Below are 24,355 nucleotides of genomic sequence, written 5' to 3' on the forward strand. Positions count from 1 at the left end.
GGAAAGAAAGGGGAGAGTCAACAAATTGTCCTTGTCGTTTCGGTTTTTTAAAGAAAGATGACATTGGTAAGTCCTTTACCATTAGGTTCCGTAGAAATTTCTTCTGGATGTACAGTTGTTCGTCTGTCTTATCCGAACAGGAACAAAACAGTTTCATCATATTGGCCATGCTAGCAAACTTATCAAAATCGTACAGCGTTTGAGATGGCCTTGATAAGAGAGGGAAGGGGACTTACCATGATGTTTGTTACCATAATGAATTTGTCAGTATCGGGTTGGTACTCCCAACATAGAATTGGAACAACCGGCTTTGGGTGTGTTTGGTACAAAGGAAAATGTTTTATATGGAAAATATTTTTATGAAAAATGAGTGATTTTATCACTTATTTTTCCTTATTTGGTTGGGGAGTAAAATTATTTTTTTAGTGTTTGGTTAGAGTATAAACTATTTTTAGAAAAATAATTTTTTATGCTACTCTCCTTAATTTACCTTCCCCAAAATTCTCATTTTTAAAATATTAATTATTCTTTTCAAAATTCACACAAATCCAAAGGAACTAATGTGCTAGTTTATTTTTTTACACACGAATAACGTTGAAATTTGAGTTCGATAACTAAAAAAAATACTTTTTTTTTTTGTTGAAAAGGAAAATATCCCTTTCTACAACATGAAAAGAAATTACTTATTATGTTGAACGAAAGAAAATAGTTTTTGTACATAATGAAAAGAAAATACCCAGTTTGATGAAATGAAAGAAAATACTTTTTCTACTTCATGAAAAGAAAATACTATAAAGGAAAATATTTTTTGTACATCATGAAAAGAAAGTACTCGTTTTGTTAAATACTTAATTTGTTAAAATGAAAGAAAATACTTTTTCGATATAACGAAAAAAAATACTCGTTTTGTTGAAATGAAAGAAATACTTTTTATACATAATGAAAAGAATATACTCATTTTGTTGAAATAAAAAAAAGTACTCTATTTACAACATGAAAAGAAAGTACTCTTAATAATATTTCTATTTAGGGTGGGTGGTGTGCAAGGTTGGGGTGGGTGGGGTATGGTCGATGGGTTGGGGTGGGATGGATGGGGTTGGTGGGGATGAAGAATAGGGTGGATAATGTTGAAAAAGAATTTTGAAAAATATTTCCTCCTCTTTTGATACAGGGAAACATGTTTTATGAAATATGAATATTTTAGAAATTAGAAGACGATCAAGGAGATTTTGCGGAGTATGTTTCGCGCCCATATCTACTGTTGTTATTTTTCCGTTGTAGAGAAGTGTTCCACGTAATGGCGCTATGAGCTAGGGTTCTCTTCTCCCTACTCGATTTTTTATTCTTTTGCATAATCAAGCTATTTTCCAAGCATTTACTACTCTTTTACATATCCATGGAGGCTTCTTGCGATACGATGTGGGTTGTATATTAATTTGTGATGTGATATTGTGCTATGTGTTGGTATTTTAAAATTTGTTGCAAGATTTACAGAGCTTCATTTGCATGTCTATGATTATACCAATTTTCGTCAATTCCCCATTACTTGTTATTTTATGATGGGTTAATTCGCTCAGTGCGAGTTTGAGGCATGGGGTGCAGGTCACACACCCATACGTTTCACCTTCTCTGCTGAGTCATGGTTGATTGTTGGAAAGGCCAAGAATTGATAATAAGGAACACCTTCGGAAAGAATCAAAGATTCTCCTCTGCAAAGCTATTAATGCTTTATTCAAGATCTTTAGCCATCAATTGTTTATTCTCCCTCTCCGGTGGCTTTTGGAAGCTCAACATAAAAGAAAAAAAGAAAACTAGAAAAAGAAGTATGAGAAAATTTGGCTATTTAACGTTAGAGAAAGGTAACTTGGTAAGATCAAAATTTTGAACAAAAATTGAATGAAGAATTGCTTTTTCTTTAGCGGGAGTGACCACCTTTGTTGGCCCAAGTAAAGGATAGTTTTGAAGATTGACAAAGGCACTCAGGGATGAACCAGGTCCATCAGTGGTAGGCATAGACACGGGCAGATTCAAAACACGTGAGATACACATGCAAGAGATAAACGAAATCTGGCATAATAATAAATATCTCCTGATCGAAAAAATTGCATAATTGATAAGGAGAAGGACTCCTTATTCAACGAGAACATTATCCAAGATAAGGAAGGAGTTAGGAGTTGAGATTAACTAGAACTCTTCCACCAAGGAAGAGTAGCATTAGAACTCTAGTTATTTTCTACTCTACTAACTCTATAAATCGCAGGATGTTCTCATTCTACAGGTAACGCAAAAAAGCAGAAGTTGAACGTGAATTAAGAGCAAAATAGCAAGGCATTTTTGCAAACAGTTCGTGTGTGATTCAAGTGTGCGAACCTGAAGTTACATGAACCAGATAGAAGAACCAGTTCCTGTCTTTTATTCTAGTTCAATTGTAGTAGGTGTTTTCATATTGTACCTTTCAGCTTTATCTAGAGGCAATTGTAATAGGTACTCAGAGTATTCAAGTTAGAGTTAACTTGAAGTTGTCGCAGCAGTTAGAGGCTAGTTGTCACAACGGGATTAGAGTTAATCCTAGGTTTACAAAAGTATTTTGTAAATGCATTTTTTGGCTTAGTGATTTAGTGAAAAGTTTTGGAAAAATCCTACTGGGAAGTAGGTCGTGATTTTTTCACTTTTTGAGCCAGGTGTTTTCCACGTAAAATACTTGTGTTCTTTAATTTCTGCATTTATTATTTTGCAACAGTAGTATAAGGAACACATAGAAGAACCAGGTCCTTCCATAATCCGTGCACGCAAAAAATTGAACACCACATAAATCACCCCTTCCTTTTGAAGAGGTCCAGAGGAACACTACTATATTCTCAATATGAGAATTTCACCATGAAGGAAGGGGAAACCATCCAAGAGATGTATACAAGGTTCATCATGTTGACAAATGAACTTAAGTCTCTTGGAAGGATTATTTCTGAAGAAGACATAGTTGAGAAGATTTTGACAAGGGTTCTGCCAGTTACTTGGGAGAGCAAAATCACTGCCATTCAGGAATCAAAGAACATTGCCACTCTTAGGCTGGATGAGCTAATTGGAAATCTCACTACTTATGAACATAAAAGGCAAACCATGAAGATGGATGCACCCAAAAAGGAAATAAGCCTGGCACTCAGAATCACTAAAGGTTCTGATCTAGAAGATGATGAAATGGCTATAATCACAAAGGACTTCAAGAAGTACCTAATGAGAGGAAAGGGTTCTTCAAGAAGTGGAGGCTACAATAAACCAAGGGTTCCTGAAAAATAGACCAATGAGGGCTGCTACAACTGTGGGAAGACTGATCACCACATCAAAAACTGCCCTCAATGAGAAATTGAATGGAAGAAGGAAAGAGCTGAATGAAGAAACAGAAAGAAGGAACATGTTCATCCCAAAAAGAACAAAGGACCAACAAAGGCTATGGTTACTGCTTGGGGAGAAAGCTCAGATGAGGACTCAGATGATGAAGATGAAGATGAACAAGCACTTATGGCAATTGGAGAATCCGATGAGGAATATGAAGTAAGTATAATCCATCTAAAAGACAAGATTAAGTTTTTGTCTAAAGAAAGGCTATTTGAGTTACTTCTAGATTTCATTGATGAATTTGAGGATATAAACAATAAAAAAAATAGATGTCTAAGGAATGTGTGATTTTAAAAGCAAAGTGTAAGAACCTGGAACTTAGAGTTAGTGAGACTGTAAGTGAAAATACTGCACTAAAGAACCAGGTTCATGCATTTGAATCAAATGTCTTAGAACTTAGATCTGAAAACCTAAACTGAAATTAGGAACAAGTAAGAAGACAGTTGATTGCACACAACTCACTCTAGAAGAAAATGTAGGTAAACTAAAAGATGAGTTGTATAAGAAAGATGAGCAGGTAAGAATTTTGACAAAGGATCTAGGCAAGGTCAAGAATGAACTAGACATAACTTGTAAATGGAACAGGTCCTCCGATGCACTGTCATGGCTACAGGAACATCACAATAGCAATAGAAGAGGAATTGGCTTTGGGAATCTGCCACCTAAATGGGATCCCAAAAGCAAGTATCTCACACTTCCTGAGAACAAAATTTGCACACATTATGGTAAGACTAGTTACTATAAAAGTGAATGCATTGCAAAAGAAAAGTCTAGTCAAAAGAATAAAAAGTTTGTTCAAGGGAAAAATAGGCTGCCAGGTTGGGCTAAAAAGAATTTGATTCATCCTTTTCCCTATAGAAAGGGACCCAAACTAGTTTGAGTTCCTAAGACTAACCCCTAATTTCCTTTTGTAGGTCCAAGTGAAGGGAAGCAGCCAAATATGGTACATGGATAGTGGTTGCTCAAAGCACATGACAGGAAGCAAGAACCAGTTCCTTTCACTTGAGGACCTCAAATGAGGTAATATCTCCTTTGAAAATGGGAAGAAAGGTGAGATCATTGTGGTTGGTAAGGTAGGTAAGACTGACTCTCACTCGATTGAGGATGTCTATTTGATAGACGGCCTAAAATACAGTCTAATTAGTATATCACAACTATGTGATAGAGGTAACTTGGTAGCATTCACCTCTACAAAATGCTTTGTAATTAATCTTACCACCGACAAGATTGTTTTACAGGAAAAAAGAGTGAACAATATATATATATTGTAGATCTGTCCAAACTATCAGAAAATGAACTCACTTGCTTAAGTGTGTTGGACAATGATCCCCTCATTTGGCACAAGAGACTTGGACATGCAAGTCTGAGTCAACTCAACAAATTAGTCTCCAAGGATCTGGTGATAGGGCTGCCTAACATCAAGTTCAAGGAAGACAAAGTTTGTGAGGCTTGTGCAAGGGGGAAGCAAGTAATATCCTCTTTTAAATGTAAGAAAGTGGTAAGCACCACCAGGACGATGGAACTGGTCCATATGGATCTTTGTGGTCCAATGAGAACATTAAGAAGATGTGGTAAAAGATATGTGATGGTGCTTGTTGATGATTACTTTAGGTTTGCTTGGACATTGTTTTTAACATCTAAAGATGAAGCATTTGACATGTTCATTTCTTTTGTTAAAAAAACTCAGAAACAACTAGGTAATCAAATTGCATCAATTAGGTCTGATCATGACACTGAATTTAAAAATGCTAAATTTGCTGAATTTTGTGATGAGCATGTCATAGATCACAATTTTTCTGCTCCTAGGACTCCACAACAAAATGGAGTAGTTGAAAGAAAGAATAGGACACTTGAAGAAATGGCTAGGACTATGCTTCTTTCTAGTAAATTGCCCCATAGCTTCTGGGCAGAAGCTGTAAATACTGCATGCTACATCATAAATAGGTGCATGACTAGACCTCTTGTAGAGAAGACTCCCTATGAGTTATTTGAAGGGAGAAAACCAAATATATCCCATCTTAGTGCATTTGGATGCAAGTGCTTTGTGCACAACAATGATAAAGACTCCCTAGGCAAGTTTGATCCCAGAAGTGATGAGGGAGTATTCTTGGGATATTCTTCACATAGTAAAGCTTATAAGGTCTATAACAAAAGAACTATGTGTGTTGAAGAAAATGTTCATGTGGTTTTTGATGAAACTAGCATTCTTTCTGAGAGACAAGAATATGATGATGAAGCAATTGGGCTAGTGAGAAACTTAAATGAAATCACAGCCCAGACTAAAGCAACACTGAAAGAAGGAACATGTGATGGAACAAGTCCTTCTACCCAGGGCAACCTGACAGGGGGAATAGAACAAAGAGGAAATGATTCTCAAACCTCAAGGGAACCGGTCCATGAACCTGTTCCACAACAACAAAGCATTGAAGAAACATCAAGGGGAAACCAGTTGGTTGTGAAACCTTACAAGTATCAAAGTTCTCATTCCATTGAGAACATAATTACCGATCCAACCTCTGGAATCAAAACTAGATCTTTATTAAAGAATCTTTGTGCTTTTGATGCTTTCTTATCTCTTATTAAACCTAAAAATGTTGCTGAGGCTTTACAGGATGCAGACTGGGTAAATGCAATGCAATATGAACTCAGCCAATTTGAAAGGAGTCAAGTTTGGCATCTGGTGCCAAGACCATTGGACATATCAGTAATTAGCACAAAATGGGTCTTCAGAAACAAACTTGATGAAGATAGAACTGTTACAAGGAACACAACAAGATTGGTGGTTCAAGGATATAGCCAAGAAGAGGGCATAAACTATGATGAAACCTTTGCTCCAGTTGCAAGGTTGGAAGCAATAAGACTCCTCATAGCCTTTACTGCTTATATGGAATTCACCCTCCACCAGATGGATGTCAAGAGTGCCTTCCTCAATGGCTATCTAAAGGAAGAAGTATTTATCAAGCAACCTCCAGGGTTTGAAAGCAAGGAAAGTCCTGATCATGTGTACAAACTTGACAAAGCACTTTATGGGCCCAAGCAGGCACCAAGAGCATGGTATGAAAGATTATCAAAGTTTTTGCTTGAGCATGACTACAAGAGAGGTAAAATTGACAATACTTTGTTCTTGAAAGAAAAAGGTAAAGATCTCTTGGTAGTTCAGATATATATTGATGATATAATCTTTGGAGCAACTACTGATAAGTTAAGTAAAGAATTTGCTAAACTAATGAGGAGTGAATTTGAAATAAGCATGATGGGTGAGCTTAATTTCTTTTTAGGCTTACAAATTAAACAAAATTCAAATGGAACTATGATCCATCAGTAGAAGTATGTAAAAGAGTTGCTTAAAAGGTTTAAAATGGAAGACTCCAAAGAAATACACTCCTATTACAACAGCTACAAAGTTGGATATAGATGAACCTGGTTCATCTGTTGATCAGAAGTTGTATAGGGGAATGATTGGCTCATTGTTGTATCTCACTGCTATTAGACCTGACATTGTTTTCAGTGTAGGCCTTTATGCAAGATTTCAGGCAAATCCGAATGAGTCTCACTTGACGGCTGTCAAGAGAATTTTGAGATATCTAAAAGGCACTACTGATCTTTGTCTTTGGTATCCAAAAGGTAGTAATTTCAATCTTGTGGGATATGCTGATGCTGATTATGTAGGTTTTCTTGTGGATAGAAAGAGCACCTCAGGTATGGCACACTTTCTTGGCTCATGTCTTATGTCTTGGGCCACCAAAAAGCAAAATTCAGTGGCCTTATCTACTGCTGAAGCTGAGTATGTTGCTGCTGCTTTATGTTGTGCTCAATTATTGTGGATCAAACAACAATTAATGGACTTTGGAATTGATGTTGGTTGTATCCCTATTTTTTGTGATAACACTAGTGCAATTAGTATGACCAAGAACCCAGTTCATCATAAGAGAACTAAGCACATAGATATTAGGCATCACTTTTTGAGGGATAACTATGAAAAATGGTTGATCTCTATGGAATTTTGTGCTACTGACAAGCAAATAGCTGACATCTTCACAAAAGCCCTAAGTAGAGATCACTTTGAAAGGAAAAGGTTAGAATTAGGGATGATTAAGATCACCTTAAAGGATCAGTTCAGAATTCACAACGAAAAAAAGGAAATTAAAAAAAAATTGAGAATTTTTTTTGTTGGTTTTGGTTAGAAAATCTGAAAATGTGTATATAATTAGATTAATTTTTGCTTAGAGTCATACTTTCAATAGTATACTCTTGTGCCATGTGTTAAAATGACTCATTAATCTCTAATGATATTTTCTCTATTTTGGAAAATTTAGACTTACACAAGAGAATTATCAGTGAAGAACCTAGTTCATCAAGATAACACGATATGTTTTCTAATTTGAAATAATAATATTTGGATCATGAACAGAGTCCTACTTAATTCCAAACTCCTTTTGGACTTATCCGTTACAAGTGAACCAGTTCTGTTCAAAAGCGTCCCAACCAAATTGAAGTACCTAGATTCTAGGGATACACTCCGAAGTCTTTTCAAAACTGAAATTCAGTTTGATTAGACTTCCACACCCACTATCATCCCTTCCACCACCCTAACCTCTAATAAAAGAGTAAAGATGCTTGATCGCAAGGTTGTTGCGGGGAGAGAATAAATTTGGAGAATAGGTTTATACTAGTAGGGTCTAAAGCAGGTGTTGGAACTACAGAGTCTGGAGGAATTGGTGGTAAAAATAAAAAAGAAAAAGAAAATGAGAGCAAAGGTGTTCGAAGTGCTGTGAGGGAAAAGGGTAAAAAAGTAGTTGATTCTTCACCCACTCCTATGAGTTTAACCAAAGAAACAGGTATAATGGTTGTTTGGGAAGAAATATCTGCTGGAGTAGAGGAGCGTGTAAAGAAAACAGGGGGAAGTGGATCTGGAAAAGCCGCTAAAAGGCTGGTTCAACTTGGAAAAAATATAGATGAACCTGTTTCATCTTAACAGGAAACCCTCGCAGACCTACTGAAGAGAGTGACTGAAAGTTATAATCCAAAGAAGAAAGGGAGGTTGGTACAAGCAAGGATCATTTTGGGGCAAATACGCTGCCTGCTTGTGACTATGAAGTCCATGTCACTCCTAAAAAACCTGGTTTATCTAAGAAGGTACCAGTGAATAGCAAGGTGAGAGCCTTGGTGCAACAAAGTGGGTCTAAGGATGCTGAGATTGAAAGGCTGAAGAAAAGGTTAGCTGAGGTGGAGACTGAGAGAGATGCTCTCAGAAATGAGATGGCAAGAGAAAAGGAGAAGAATAATGGCATTCTTCAGGATATACTGAAACTCCTCCAAGCCAAAAACCAAGCACCTAATTCTTCCAAACCTTAAACTCCTAGCCTAGTGTAGACCTTTCAGTGACCCAGTTTGGAATTTTTTTTGTTTGCTCATGCTTTCACTAATTTTATTTCTTTTTATGCTTTGTGGAAGAATCGTATCAATCATCAATGAAATTCACTATTTTTGCTCTAATTGTTTGTTTATATTTCTTTGATGGTTAAAATTCTTAGCTTGATCTATGATGATTAATCCATGATTTCATTTAAAGTAGACCCAACGACCATGAGTAAGTTTTAAAATCTGGTTATCTCACATTTTTATGCAACTTTTCGATGATGTCAAAATGGGAAAAAAGTTGTGCTTTACACTTTGAACAGTGATGTTTATAACCTAATGAACCTAGTCCTTGATGATAAGTGATAAAAAGAAAAAATATTTCTAACATTGTGTTGATGTTGAGCTAAGTTGAAACATGGCCTAAGCTTATGGAAGCACAGAATTTATCATCATCAAAAAGAGAAAATTTGTTGGCCCAAGTAAAGGATAGTTTTGAAGATTGACAAAGGCACTCAGGGATAAACCAGGTCCATCACTGGTAGGCATAGACGTGGGCAGATTCAAAGCACGTGAGATGCACATGCAGGAGATAAACGAAATCTGGCATAATAATAGATATCTCCTGATCGAAAAGATTGCATAATTGATAAGGTGAATGACTCCTTATTCAACGAGAACATTATCCAAGATAAGGAAGGAGTTAGGAGTTGAGATTAACTAGAACTCTTTCACCAAGGAAGAGTAGCATTAGAACTCTAGTTATTTTCTACTCTACTAACTCTATAAATCGCAGGATGTTCTCATTCTACAGGTAACGCACAAAAGCAGAAGTTGAACGTGAATTGAGAGCAAAATAACAAGGCATTTTTGCAAACAGTTCGTGTGTGATTCAAGTGTGCGAACCTGAAGCTACATGAACTAAATAGAAGAACCAGTTCCTGTCTTTTATTCTAGTTCAATTGTAGTAGGTGTTTTCATATTGTACCTTTCAGCTTTATCTAGAGGCAATTGTAATAGGTACTCAGAGTATTCAAGTTAGAGTTAACTTGAAGTTATCGCAACAGTCAGAGGCTGGTTGCCACAACGGGATTAGAGTTAATCCTAGGTTTACAAAAGTGTTTTGTAAATGCAATTTTTGGCTCAATGATTTAGTGAAGAGTTTTGGAAAAATCCTACTGGAAAGTAAGTCGTGGTTTTTTTCACCTTTTGAGCCAGGTGTTTTCCACGTAAAATACTTGTGTTCTTTAATTTCTGCATTTATTATTCCACAACAGTAGTATAAGGAACACATAGAAGAACCAGGTCCTTCCATAATTTGTGCACGCAAAAAATTGAACACCACACAAATCACCCCTTTCTTGTGTGGTATTAAAGTTAAAACATCAACCTTCTAATTTAGTATTTGTCGACCCGCTTAATAAAATAGGATACACTTACCGACTAATAAAAGAAAAGAGCAGAGTTAGCCACCAACAAAGGAATTATTGTTTTAACTTGTGGCATGCAACTTTAAGGTTTTGTAAGACAGAAGATCTATCTTAGAAGATCTACCAACTAACCAAATACTTACATTTAAACGACTTTCATAATTTATCGAAAAATACAAATTTGCTTATACGGTGATACATAATTTCCTTTACACAATATTTATTATTTATGAAAAAGGGTCAAAACTGCCCTGAACTATTAGCAAAGAGTTTATTATATCCTCGGCTCATTTCTGGCCTTATGTCTAATAGTTAACTTGAATTAAAAAAATTATTTAAATTTCACGTGTCGTTTTATTACCCGTCCAATCTAATTAAATAAATAGAAAAGAGTCAAAACCATCCTTGAACTATTGGGTAGGGCTAAATACACCGTCCATTCATCTATCCATTCAAAAATACCCCCCAAAATACCTGATTTTCTAACTTACCCGACCCAAATACTAACCCGTCCGGAAAACATAAAATCTCGCCGGGAAAATATTTTTTTCGGACATTTTTATTTTACGTTCTCCATCTTATTTATGTTTGTTTAATATTAATACCTAATATTTTAGTGAGCACCCAAGTGATTAAATTAGCCCGAAATTAATAGGGTAATATTGGTCAGTGACTGATCATTAGTTAATGGACATTCAATCCTTCACAAGAAATAAGAAATCAAATTATTCATATTTATTACTCCTAATGGTCAATATTAATTTCTTATGGATAATCTCAATTTGAGGCTAATATTTTTCCTAGAATGCCAGCTTTCGCTGGTTTGTTCTTTCATGAAAATTGAAATAACCAAAATCTTGTTTTATTTTTAATTAGAAGACCTATGAAAAAACCGTGATAGCCTTCTTTCATTTATGATATTTAGTTGCTTTCGTTTTATGGTAATTTTATGATTTTTCTGTATGTATATAGATCTATCTATATATGCACAGTGTGATGTTATATTATTGGTAAGGAATTACAAACAAAATGAAGAAAAAAAATAGTTTCTTTCTTTGTGATTCTCATAAATTGGTAAAAAAATTCTAAGATAGATTTTTTTTTAATATGAAAAAGGGTTTATGGTGGGTTTGGGCACCTTTTCAGGTGGGTTAAATTGTTGGGCCATTTTTTAACCTATATGTGGATGGAGAGTATATTTAGCCCCGGTCAATAGTTCAAGGGTAGTTTTGGCCCTTTCTTATTTAATTAATTGAATTGGACCAGTAATAAAATCACATGTAGAATTTAAATGTAATTCTTTTTAAAATTCAAATTGACAGTTAGTCATAAGGACAGAAATAAGCCGAAAAGATAATGTTGAGCGCATTTTTGGACAAGATAGGTAGATGGAGGGTATATTTAGACCTTGACCAATAATTCAAGGACAGTTTCGGCTCTTTTCCGTATTATCTATTACTACTACTCCCTCCGTTTCAATTTATTTGAACCTATTTCCTTTTTTAGTCCGTGCCAAAAAGAATGACTTCTTTCCCTATTTGAAAATAATTTACCTTTATGCAATGATTTATAACCACACAAAATATATATGCCTCATTTTATACCACAATTTTAAAAGTCTTCTCTCTTTTTTAAACTCCGTGCCCAGTCAAATGGATTCACATAAATTGAAACGGAGGGAGTATTATTTACTACTTACTTTAATATTCCACTATTCTTACAAATACATTAAATGTTCCTTCCAAAATCTGTAACAATTCAAACTGTAAGTCATATAAGAGGAAGTATTAAAGAATGCAAAATTTTAACTAATTTTCTATTTAAGGTTTAAAAATATTAATTATATAATTAAGAACAATTTCGACAACACAAAAGATCAACTTTACTGAAAGGAATAAAATGTATCTCATAAGTCATAAATCACTAAAATTTACTACCACCCTAAAATCTAGTGGAAATGACACCAGATAGCTACTTTTAAGTATGCTGTTTAAAATATTTTTACAATTTATAATATATTTAAAGATTAGTCAGTTTTGTTCAAATTTCAGGACACAATTTCCTAGAGTTTAAACCTCAAAATTCAAGCTTCAGGACATCGTGTCCTAAAGTTCGAAAATTGTGTCTAGAAATTCGAATCTTATGTCCTGAATTTTAAATTAGTAGTTCAAAAATTTAGTCCTGAATTTCAAATTAGCAGCTCAAAAATTCAGGACACTAAATCCTAAATTTTCAAATTCAAGATACTTAGTCCTGAAGTTTGGATGGATTGACTAATCTTTAAATACATTATAAATTGTGGATATATTTTAAATAACGGGCTTAAAAATGACTATTACTGCAGTTCACCCTAAAATCTATAACAATCCAATAAAGGGGTCAAGCAGGTTATGCAGCATTGGTAAGGTAGAAATTCACAGAGATTTTAACATATGAAGTACCTGTTTATTTAATTGTTGTATTAAAAGTTATTACACGATAATATATATATATTTCAAAATATATTTTTATTTTCTTCACATAACCAGTTATTACTATACTTAATTAACACATATTTCTATCTTAGTTTATCACATAATTATTTGTTAATTAAAATGATAAAACACTTTGCTCTGATCACTTCGTACCAACCAACGACGTAGCCACCCTACGTCAAGGGTGGTCAAGCACACATTCTTCGCCGAAAAATTATACTGTATATATAAGTTAAATATTACTTTATATGGTTATATATTATAGTTTGAACATCTTAACACAATTGAGTGAGACAGTCCAACGACTTAGGATGTTAAAAATAATGTGTTGTCAAAGTTCTCTACCCATTTTATTTGCCAAAACTAAACTACTGCGTGGTCTATTTGATTCTTTTGCAATCAAAAAAGTTTTCTAATAAAATAACTCTTAAAATTTAAAATTTGTGTAGAAATAAACAACTAATCTTAAAAATATTCTTAAATAAATTTTACAAAACTTTTATAGTACACCCAAGTAGTGCGGAGCCGCCGTGATTACCGACTATTCTTAACACCGCCGCCACAGCCTACTACCCCAATACTCCTACCATCACCGCTGCAGACAACAAGGCTGCTGCATGCGGCCAAGGCTCCAACTTCTCTTCTACTTTTGACTGCCTCTAACAAATGCTTCCAAGTTCCAACACTTTGTTAGATACACTGATCATATTTTTTGTTCCTAATTGTCCTTAATTTTAATGTATAGAAGTAGCATGTTTTTCTTCGTAGGCCATGACGTCAATAATTAGTAGTTCCAGCAAAGCATTTTTCTTGTCTTCTCAGATAAATAGAAGACCCCGTTTATTTATTACTCCTTTATTTAGAATCTTAGTCTATAATTATTTAGTATGATGATGACATGACTTGAGCTTATCTGTACTAGTGAGAATTCATATGGCCGATACCAATTTGTTTGGGATTGAGGCGTAGTTGTTGTTGTTGTTGTTGTTGTTGTTGTTGTTAGTTTGTACCTGTTATTCCCTTTGTTTATTTTATGTGATAATGTTTGACGAGGCATGAAATTTAAGAAAAAAAGAAAATTTTTTAAAATTTATGATCTAAAACAAGTTATAGATATTCGTGTCCTTATAAATCATCTCAAGGTTAAAAAAGAAAATAAGTTAGATTATTTCTTAATATATATAGAAAGGTGTCTAAAATGGAAATAACGTTACATAAATTGGAGTAGTGGGAATAATTTTTATTTAGAATTTAGATACTTGTTAATCCATTTCTTGACTTCCACTATCTTTGTTTTCATATATTGCACTCAATTATTTCTGCTGTAGATGGTCAATTTACCATGTAATTGAGTTCAGTGTTTGGAAAAAACTTGCTTTCTCACTCATAACTTCAGAGATAAGAGAGTTAACAGAAGAATAAGGAAGTGAACTGGATTTAAACAAATTCAATTCCCCTTCACTTAACTAGAATGCCCAATATATACTGGCAGAAAGAAGATATGTCAGGTCTTGCAACAAAATTTCTCAACAAAATAGGAGGATGGCAAGGCAAAATGCTATCTTTTGGTGGAAGAGCTACTATCATCAATCATGCGCTACAATTCCAGACTTTCTACCTTTTCGCTGCCATGCTTCCCCCAAGAGCAAGACTTTCTACCTTTTCGCTGCCATGCTTCCCCCAAGAGCAATTATTAGTCAAATTGAAATGTATCTTCTGGGGTGAAAAAGAAGGCAAGAAGATATACCATTGGAGTTCGTGGAATAACTTGAGTTACCCGTGCGATTAAGGTGGTGTTGGTTTCAAAAAGGTCCAAGACATTTGTAACTCATTTGCGGCAAAGAGATGGTGGCGATTTCGAGTGGAAGACAACCTATGGACCAAGTTTTTAAAAGCGAAATACTACCCGAGATCAAACCATCTTTCCAAAGTACTAAACTCCAAAGACTCCAATACATGGAGGAATCTACTGGAATTAAGAGAAAAAGTAGATACCAATATTTTTTGGAAAGTCAACCAAGGGAGAAGCTATTTTTGGTGCTCCTTCATGCCCTCTCAGGTTTCTTTACATCCAAAATCGCATGTCGGGGAACACTATAGTTTGTGAATTTATCCATCAGCATCAATGGAACCTGGACATGCTAAAAGATAACTTTCCTCCTCATGTAATGCAAGAGATCTCCCTAGTTAACCTCGGCCAATCAGACAAGAAAGACCGTGCCATTTGGTCTCCTAACACCAAGGGTTCCTTCTCCTGTGCTACCGCATATCAAACGTTAAGACAAAGAAGAAATCTCGATCCAAGGATTGCGAAAATATGGAACAAAAATCTGCCATTTAAAATTTCCTTCAATACTTGGAGAATTCTAAAATGCAAATTGCCGCTTGATGATATTATTAAAAAGTTTAACACTAATATTGTTTCTAGATGTGTTTACTGCAGGATACCAGAAGAAGAAACGGTGAACCATGTTTTTGTTTTAAGTGAAACAGCTAAGAAAATATGGAAGAATATATCCGCGCCTCTTGGACTTTATCCAAGAGGAAGGACTGTTCTAAACATATTTGAATACTGGTGGAACAAACAAGCAACAAACATAGTTCACAAGTATCTACTGCAAATCACTCCAACGATAGTTTGCTGGGAACTATGGAAAGCTAGATGTGGCAAAACAATATGGTAAGAATCCTATATCTATTTCTAGAATTTACCAACAAGTTCTTTTTCAGGTTAAAGTCTCCTTCGGGCAGATGTTCAGCAAAATGGACCGGGAATGGAACTGGATTAAAATCTGCGAAGTGGTGGAAAATTACAAGCGTAAATTATCAAGTGTCATGGTCAAATAAAAAAAACCAGAGGGAGCCTGGAAACCTAATACGGATGGAAGCTACATGAATAACCTGAATATAGCAGGAGCGGAAGGTGTTGTCAGGAACATAAATGGTCACATGGTGATGGCATTTGCAACACCAATCCAATTCTTGACTAACAATTGCTCAGAGGCCCAAGCTGCTCTTCAAGGTATTACATGGTGATGCCAACAAAATCTACAACAACTTACACTAGAAATGGACTCCCTTTTGGTGGTTAACATGATCTCGGGCAAATCTAAGATACCATGAAAGCTACCGGAGATCATTACAAAGTTTCAAAACATGGTGCAACAACAAGATACTGCGATCAAACATTGCCTAAGAGAAGGTAATGGAGTTGCCGACCTGCTATCTAAGTATGCAAACGCCATCACTGATAACGAAATTTATTTTACGGAAAATGAATTACCCAGTGAGATTAAAGGAGGTCTCAGATTGGCTAGGATGCAAATTCCAGCCTTTACAATAAAGGCAAAAATAATATTCAGGTTGGTTCTTCGAACCTCCATGATCTGCCAAAGAGGAGCTATTGTTAAGGAATGTTGCTGCTAATAGCTCCTCTATATCTTTTGAATGTGCTTGCACAAGCCTTGGTACATTTCAATAGCTCTGTTTTTTGGCGTTGTACCTTTTCGGGAGGTATTGGTTTTATGTCCCCTTTCGATGTATTATTATATTTCTAATATATAAGGTAGGAGTCAAGCCAAACCCCACCACCACAGGGGGTGAAAGCCTGCGTGGATGGATTAAAAAAAAGAAAAGTTGGAGAGGTACTACTTATAACTCTAGCATTATTTCATTATTTTTTACTTTTCTACTTGTACTAAGAAACTTATGACACCTGTAGTTTTATTCTCACTGTTGAAAACATGATTAAGTATATAAAAGTGTGTTCTCTCTAACAGCTTAAACTTTTAGATGGGATTATCATACACTTTAACATGGTATCAGAGCAGGCAAAGGTCCGAGGTTCGAGTCTCACCGCCACCCAATATTAAAAAAGAATTTTCACGTGGTTGGCTTATCAAAAGAATCAAACCCGCACGTGAGGCGACGTGTTGAAAATATGATTAAGTATATAAAAGTGTGTTCTCTCTATCAACGTAAACTTTTAGATGAGATGGTCACAAACTTCAACACTTACTGATTAGAGCAATAATTCCTAATCATTTCTCAGAGTTCATGACTTCTTTTTAGTATGACATTATTACCATATTTTGTAGTTAGCTACACAAATTGTACTTTAAAATTTGAAGAATTGTGGGGATAAGGGATTTATTTGAATTGGTAATGCTTAGAGTCCATTCTCTTAAGAATATTCATTATTAAGATCTTTAGTGTGAATGGAATTGTAACAGAATCATCCCAAACAAGTCTTGATTGGTCACTTTGTGAAATGGAGCTTGCGTTCCTCGATCCAGTCCTTAAACATCCACAATTACTTCCCAGAAGTTAGCATGCTACGATATTCAATACCTATATAGTTCCTCCAAAAAGAATGATAACCAATTTTATCATTTGATTATACATGTAAGAATATATGAAATTCAAAAGAAACTTACCTATTATGCACATGCTTTTGATACAAATGATATCTATACCATCTTTTGCTGGTTATTCAAGTATTGATGAACATGCCTCTTGGGAACATCAGGCAGTCAAGACTGTCAGTCATTAGTCTGCAATAATGGACTATGGAAAATGGAAAAGAAAAGAGTTGCATGACTACTTACATGTTCATCCAAGATTTGATGAGTTATTTACGTTTGGTTATACAGAGCTGTAGCAATTTTGATTACTCCTACTTGTACACTAGTCTAGTGAAAGTTCATGCTTCATATATCTAGCCAACTGATATATGTACTTTCCTTCTGATGGGCGATGGTTTCTTTGAGTATTCAGGCACTTGCTTGTTGTTATGAATGTGGTGGAAAGTGGAAACTAACGTCTATGTTAGAGAGTTCCGATGGTATGCCAAATTTGGAGTAATCTATGCTTTGGTAGGTGAACTTGTGATCCTCATCTTCATTCTTTCAATGCAAGTTTTCTACACAAGATGAGTTTGATGTTATTATTTTTGTCAAATTAACTATTCGAAGTAACTTCCATTTTTTAATTTTGTGAATAACCTCCCTTTTCAAATGTGTTAAAGTGCTATAGTCAACTGGGAATCATCACAAGGGCTTTTGTATTGAGAAAAAAGAAACAAGATATCAATATGTCAGAAAAAAGAGACAATAATATACTCCCCATTAATTGTTGATGCTACTTATCGCAGTTAAGTGGTGTTTCTGTTGGTTCAGAGGGACAACTAACGAAGTAAAAAATCTTCTATTTGGTGGTTCACAAGGTCTTTATTAATAAAGGTGGTTTGTGATAATGTTTTGGTACAGCAGAGCAGAAAACTGGTGCTTGCCATGGAAACGGTTGGGGTATGTTGGACGTTGTCATCTGCAGTGGTAAGGCTTTGGTGATGGCTGTCAAGCTAGATGGTTTGGCAAATGTGAAGCAGTATACATATTTCTACTTATTTAAAGACACCTAGGTTTTATATCTTCAAAGAATATGCTAGGCTTAAAGTTTGCTGCTTGATTTAAAAAAAAAAAAGTTAACAAGTTTCTCTATGAGGAGTATATTCTACTCAAAAGAAGAGTGCATGTACCTGAAACTGATGGAAGCAAGATAGCTGTTCTCTGTACCAGATGGAAACTGATTGCATTGCTTGTCTGTATGTAAAACTTATGTTATCTACGAAATCAGCACAACAGACTCGTAGTTTTTTGCTAACAGGTTTATATGTACATCTATTTCAGTTCAGTCATCCTACTTGCAATGTCCACTTGCTTTTATTGGTTAAGTTTGACTTGTTTTTCAGCTTTTAGAAATCAATCAGTCATATCTATATTATTATTAAAAGGAGAGGAAAAAGCCCCCAAGTGACATCATAAAAAAAAATGACCTAAGTAGTTAATAATTAGTTATTGGTTATTGTTTTTGAATTTAAATATCTATAAATCTATATCTATATCTATATCTATATTTTATATTCTATATTCTATATCTTCTATATATTATTAAAAGGAGAGGAAAATGCCCTCTCCTTAAGCCAAGTGGCATCATAAAAAAAAGTCACATGGCATAAATAGTTAATAATTAGTTATTGGTTATTGTTTTTGAATTTAAATATCTATAAAATAATAAAATAAAATATTTTATAATAAAAAACGAAAAAATAAACTGTCCATTCAAATTGGAGAGTAGTTTCAAGTTGGACACTGTAAATTATTTAAAATAAAAAACTAAAATTACAAAAAATAAAAAACCATGGCATCATAAAAAAAGCCACATGGCATAAGTAGTTAATAATTAATTATTTGGGGAGTAGTTTCAAGTTGGAGTTTTAAAGTTATTTTAAAATTAAAAAACGAAAAATAAGAAAAGATTAAATTATCTACAATAAAAAAACGAAAATATTAAAAAAAAACTATCTATTCAAGTTGGGGAATAGTTTCAAGTTGAAGTTGTAAATTATTTAAAAATAAAAAATTGCCAATTCAAATTGGGGTGTGGTTTCAATTTGGAGTTTTAAAATTATTTTAAAATAAAAAGTGAAAATAAAGAAATAAAATATTGCCAATTTAAATTGGGGAGTAGTTTCTTTCTAATATAGTAGTCTTTATATATATACACACACACAAAAAAAAGAAGTAAATAATTATATGATGTCAAATGGTATAACCATGAGACGCCAAGTATAGATTTTTAGGATAAAGCTCCAACAAAGTTGGTGTTTTAAAATTATTTTAAATAAAAAACAAAATTGAAAAAAATAAAAAATTACAAATTCAAATTTGGGAGTAGTTTCAAGTTGGGGGTTGTGAGGAGGCACCCTTTCTCCCGAAGTTACGGGGCTATTTTGCGAGTTCCTTAGAGAGAGTTGTCTCGCGCCCCTAGATATTCTCTATCTACCCACCTGTGTCGGTTTAAGACAAAATAAACTACCTTTCTAACTAAAACATCTTTTGAATTTTAAATTTTGAATTAATTGATTACTCTATTTGAATTACCTTTTTAACTAATTTTTTTTAAAATTTTGAATTAATTGGTTACTCTATTTGAATTAATAAATATAGATATCTTATAATTAGCTATAATAAAAATCGAAAAATAATTATCCATTCAAATTGGGGAGTAGTTTCAAGTTGGAGTTTTAAAAATATTTTAAAATAAAAAAAAAAGTAAAATTAGTTATAATAAAAAGCGGAAATATATAAATAAAAGAAATACCCATTCAAATAGGGGAGTAGTTTCAAGTTGGAGTTTTAAAATTATTTTAAAATAAAAAAAACGAAAATAAAGAAATAAAAAAACTTTCAATTCAAATGAAAAATACAAAAAGTCAAATGGGATTGTTAAGACAAAATATTTATCAAGTGGCATTCAAACTGGGGAGTAGTTTCAAGTTGTTGTTTTAAAATTATTTTAAAATTAAAAAACAAAAAATAAGAAACAAATTAAATTAGCTACAGTAAAAAAACGAAAATATTATAAAATAAAAACAAACCGAAAACTACCTATTCAAGTCAGAGAATAGTTTTGGTTACTCCCTTTCTAACTAAAAAACCTTTGAATTTTAAATTTTAAATTAATTGATTACTCTATTTAAATTAATAAATAAAGATATCTTATAATTAGCTATAATAAAAAAAAGGAAAAATGACTACCCATTCCAATTGGAGAGTAGTTTCAAGTTGGAGTTTTACAAATATTTTAAAATAAAAAAAACAAAAGAAAATAAAAAATAAAATTACCTATAATAAAAAAATAAAAATCTATCTTCTATCTATATATAATATATAATATCTTCTATATATAATAAAAGGAGAGGCAAAAGTACAATATTAGGACAAGTGGCATAACCACAAAAAGCCAAGTGGTATTAGGACAAAAAAACTATCTTTCTATTTGAATTTCTATTTGAATTAATAAATAAGATATCTTATAATTAGATATAATAAAAAAAACTAAAATATATATATAAAAAAAATCTCATTCAAATTGAGGAGTAGTTTCAAGTTGAAATTTTAAAATTATTTTAAATCTATATCTATCTATCTATCTATATATAATAAAAGGAGAGGCAAAAGCACAATATTAAGATAAGTGCCATAACCACAAAAAGCCAAGTGGCATTAGGACAAAACAAACTACCTTTCTATTTGAATTAATAAATAAGATATCTTATAATTAGCTATAATAAAATATATATATAATAAAATAAGAGGCAAAAGCACAATATTAAGACAAGTGGCATAACCACAAAAAGCCAAGTGGCATTAGGACAAAACAAACTACCTTTCTAACTAAAAAACCTTTTGAATTTTAAATTTTGAATTAATTGGTTGGTTACTCTATTTATTTGAATTAATAAATAAGATATTTTATAATCAACTATATATATATATATATATATATATATATATATATATATATATAATCCCATTCAAATTGGAGAGTAGTTTCAAGTTGAAGTTTTAAAATTATTTTAAAATAAAAAAAAATTAGCTATAATAAAAAAATTGCCAATTACTGAGAACAATTGAATAAACTTCAAAATACAAAAAATATTTCAAGAGTTTAGTTAATGAAATATTGTACCGAGAAGTAAATGTCAGTTAAAATATTATTTACGACGTAATATAATACACTAAAAATATAAATGATAATTTTAAATAATTAATATTCTTTAATATTGACTGCGCATCGCGCGAATTCTAATACTAGTTACTTCTTAAAGGGGATTTATCGAGAAATAGAATTGATTTACCTTGACAAAAAGATATTGGTTTTGCAGGAGGTGTAGAAATATTTTTTGGCTGTAATATATATTGTGGAAAATAGAGTCCACCCATAAGGGGTGCTCTTAGTGCCCACTAGGGTAAAACACAATAATTTTAATAATTACTGTAACTATAATATTCCTTATATAAGTACACATAAAAAATAAAAAAAAAGGGAACTTAGAAGCTTAGTGCTTCAATGATAGGTTGCGGCTGACCATAGGGAAGATGAGAAAGTTAAGTTTCTCTCTTTTCTAAAATCTGGTATAGATTGTTTATGGAAAGAAACGGAAGAAAATATGGAGCTTCGTGCTCATTTTCTAAAATCTGGTACAAAGGGCTGCTGGCGGCTGTCCAGTAAAGAAGAAGAAAAAGAGAAATTAGGTTTCTCTTCTTAAAATGCAAAGATGCCCTAAAAGAAATAGCAAAAACGTTTTTGTTGGAAATTGGACTTTAGAAGCTGATGGGCTTCTTTGTCTATAATATGGCAGAAAGGGCCTAACTAAATTCCAACAAGTTCTGGGTTATTTTTTGTAGAATTAATGTTTGGACTAAAGGCCCGTTTTAATTGTAATTTTTTTAATGGGCTGCTTCTTCTATGTTTAATTTTTATTTTATGTATTGTGCAATGTTAGTTAGGCTAATGGCCTAAATTAAAATTTATAAAAGGTTTTGTCTTTTTTTAATAAATTCCAGATTATTTTAAAATGGTCATATGGACTTAATTTTTAGAATATAAATTTAGTATTTATATTCGTTGATGAAAACTACAATGATTATATTACTATCCCAATTGCTTGAAATGTTAATTAGTTTAATATTAAATTTATTTGTTAATTTGTTTAACATGCTTGAAATGTTAATATGTTTAACATTAAATTTATTTGTTAATTTGTTTAACATGCTTAGAATGTTATTTTGTTTTAACATTACTTTTGTTAATTAGTTTAACACATGCTTTATGTTAATTTGTTGAGCATGAAATCAAATATTAATTAGTTTAATATTAATATTACTTGTTAATTTATTTAACATATATGATATGTTAATTAGTTTAACATTAAAATAAAATATTATGTAAATTTGTATAGCATGTAATAAATGTTAATTAGTTTGGCATTAATTTTTGCATGCTAATATAAGTTATTTGTTAACTTATGATCCACATGGGATTATAAAATCATGTTAGATAATTATGTTGTCTTAAACATGATTAAGATGCTTAGCTAGATAATTGAATAGGTTAATTTTTATCATATTTTTATTTTTGAAAGATGATTGGGAACATAGTGAACTTTCGACTCCAAGATTGATATATATGTTTATTAACTTAATCAATTGATGCTTAGTATCATAATATGTATGTATGTCGAACATTGTGCCTTGCATCATTTTTATTTTTACATTATCCTCATAATATTTTTTTATTTTGTTAAAGAATGACTACTGCTTCGAAAAACATTGTTGGTGAGCATAACAAAGGGTTGAAACTCAATGGTGACATCTACGAAACCTGGAGCTTGAAAGTTCAGTATGTGCTAGAGGAGCAAGAGGCTCTGGAGGCCATTAACAATGTCATGAATGAGCCTGAGAAAGGCAACACTGCTCAGCATAGGCGTGAGCGTGAAGCCTATTACAGTTGGAAGAAAAAGAACTCCATTGCTCGCATTACGTTGTTAAGCACCTTGGATGATGACATTCTAAGGGAGTTTAAGGATCACCAAAGAGCTATGGATCTTTGGAATGCTTTGAGAAAAAGGTTTGGTACTTGTTCCACTACAAGGCTGCGATCTTTAACGATCAAATTTGATTCATATAAGAAACGCCCAGAACATTCAATGAAAACACATCTGAGGCAAATGACAAATATTATCGGGGAGTTAAAAGATGCTTGTCATGTGTTGACTGATGAACAACAAATTCAAGCTGTAATACGCTCTTTACCTAGTTCTTGGGATCATATGAAAATGTATTTGACCCATAATGAGCGAATCACAACTCTGGAAGATGTCCGGAGACACCTTGAGTTAGAGGAGGAACGACTTGAGGCTGCAAAGCCAATAGCTGAGTTACACATGGCAACAACCTCCAAAACCAAGAGTGATTCAAAGAAAAGGAACTAGGGAAAGAAGAGAGGGCCACCTCAAGCTCAGCCAACTCAGCCTGCTAAAAGAGCAAAGACTGAAAAAGGCAAGAACAGACGTCCCAAATATGTCAAAGTTGCTAAAGTGAAATGCTATAATTGTGACAAGATGAGTCACTATGCCAGAGATTGCTCTAAGCCTCCAAGAAAGATATTTCACGATGCTCGAATTAGTGAACTTTGTGTTTCTAGCTCTATTTTTCTAACTGAATCTAACCCTTTGTGAATTATAGACTCAGGAGCAACAAACCACATAGCCTTAGACTCAGGAGCAACGGACCACATAGCCTGGGAACGCAGTGCCTTTGTTGAATTTCAGTGAGTTTCACGTCGATCAAAGTGGATATATGTGGGCAACAACAATAAAGTTGTTGAAGGGATTGGTTCATGCAAGTTAGTCCTGCGTGGTGGTCGAGACCTAATACTACATGATGTTCTCTTTGCACTAATAATTCGCCAGAATTTTATTTCAGTTTCAGTTTTGCTTAAGCTAGGATTTGACTTGTTTTGTCATGGCAATTCTGCCAAGTTAACTTTTGGTTCAACTTTTTTGGTTTGAGGTTTAATATTATGGATTTGGATTATGATTCATTTAATCATAATGCTAATTTTTCTATATTTGTTTCTTCACATAAATATGATAGTGATGTAAACATATGACATGCTAGACTTGGTCATATTGGCCAACAAAGAATGCAAAGGTTAGCAAAACAAGGCTTGCTTTCTAGCATTGAATATGTGGAATTGTCCACTTGTAAAAATTGTCTAGCTGGAAAATTTGCAAGAAAACCTTTTGGTCAGGCGACTAGAGCCGAATATTCTTTGCAATTAGTCCATTCGGAC

General features: G+C 33.3%; 1 long non-coding RNA gene across 2 annotated transcripts; it reads left to right on the forward strand.

Annotated features, from left to right (window-relative positions):
• The first annotated feature begins 13,969 nt into the window (after positions 1–13,969).
• On the forward strand, positions 13,970–18,299 carry LOC138906748 (uncharacterized). Of its 2 annotated transcripts, none has more exons than XR_011414363.1 (3): positions 13,970–16,299; positions 17,432–17,529; positions 17,923–18,299. It is a non-coding gene; the product is annotated as an uncharacterized lncRNA (long non-coding RNA). The 2 variants fall into 2 exon arrangements; XR_011414362.1 differs by having other exon boundaries at positions 13,972–16,299; positions 17,926–18,299.
• The last annotated feature ends 6,056 nt before the right edge of the window (positions 18,300–24,355 follow it).

Source organism: Nicotiana tomentosiformis, chromosome 2 (assembly GCF_000390325.3).
Source record: "Nicotiana tomentosiformis chromosome 2, ASM39032v3, whole genome shotgun sequence".
NCBI classification, from domain to species: domain Eukaryota; kingdom Viridiplantae; phylum Streptophyta; class Magnoliopsida; order Solanales; family Solanaceae; genus Nicotiana; species Nicotiana tomentosiformis.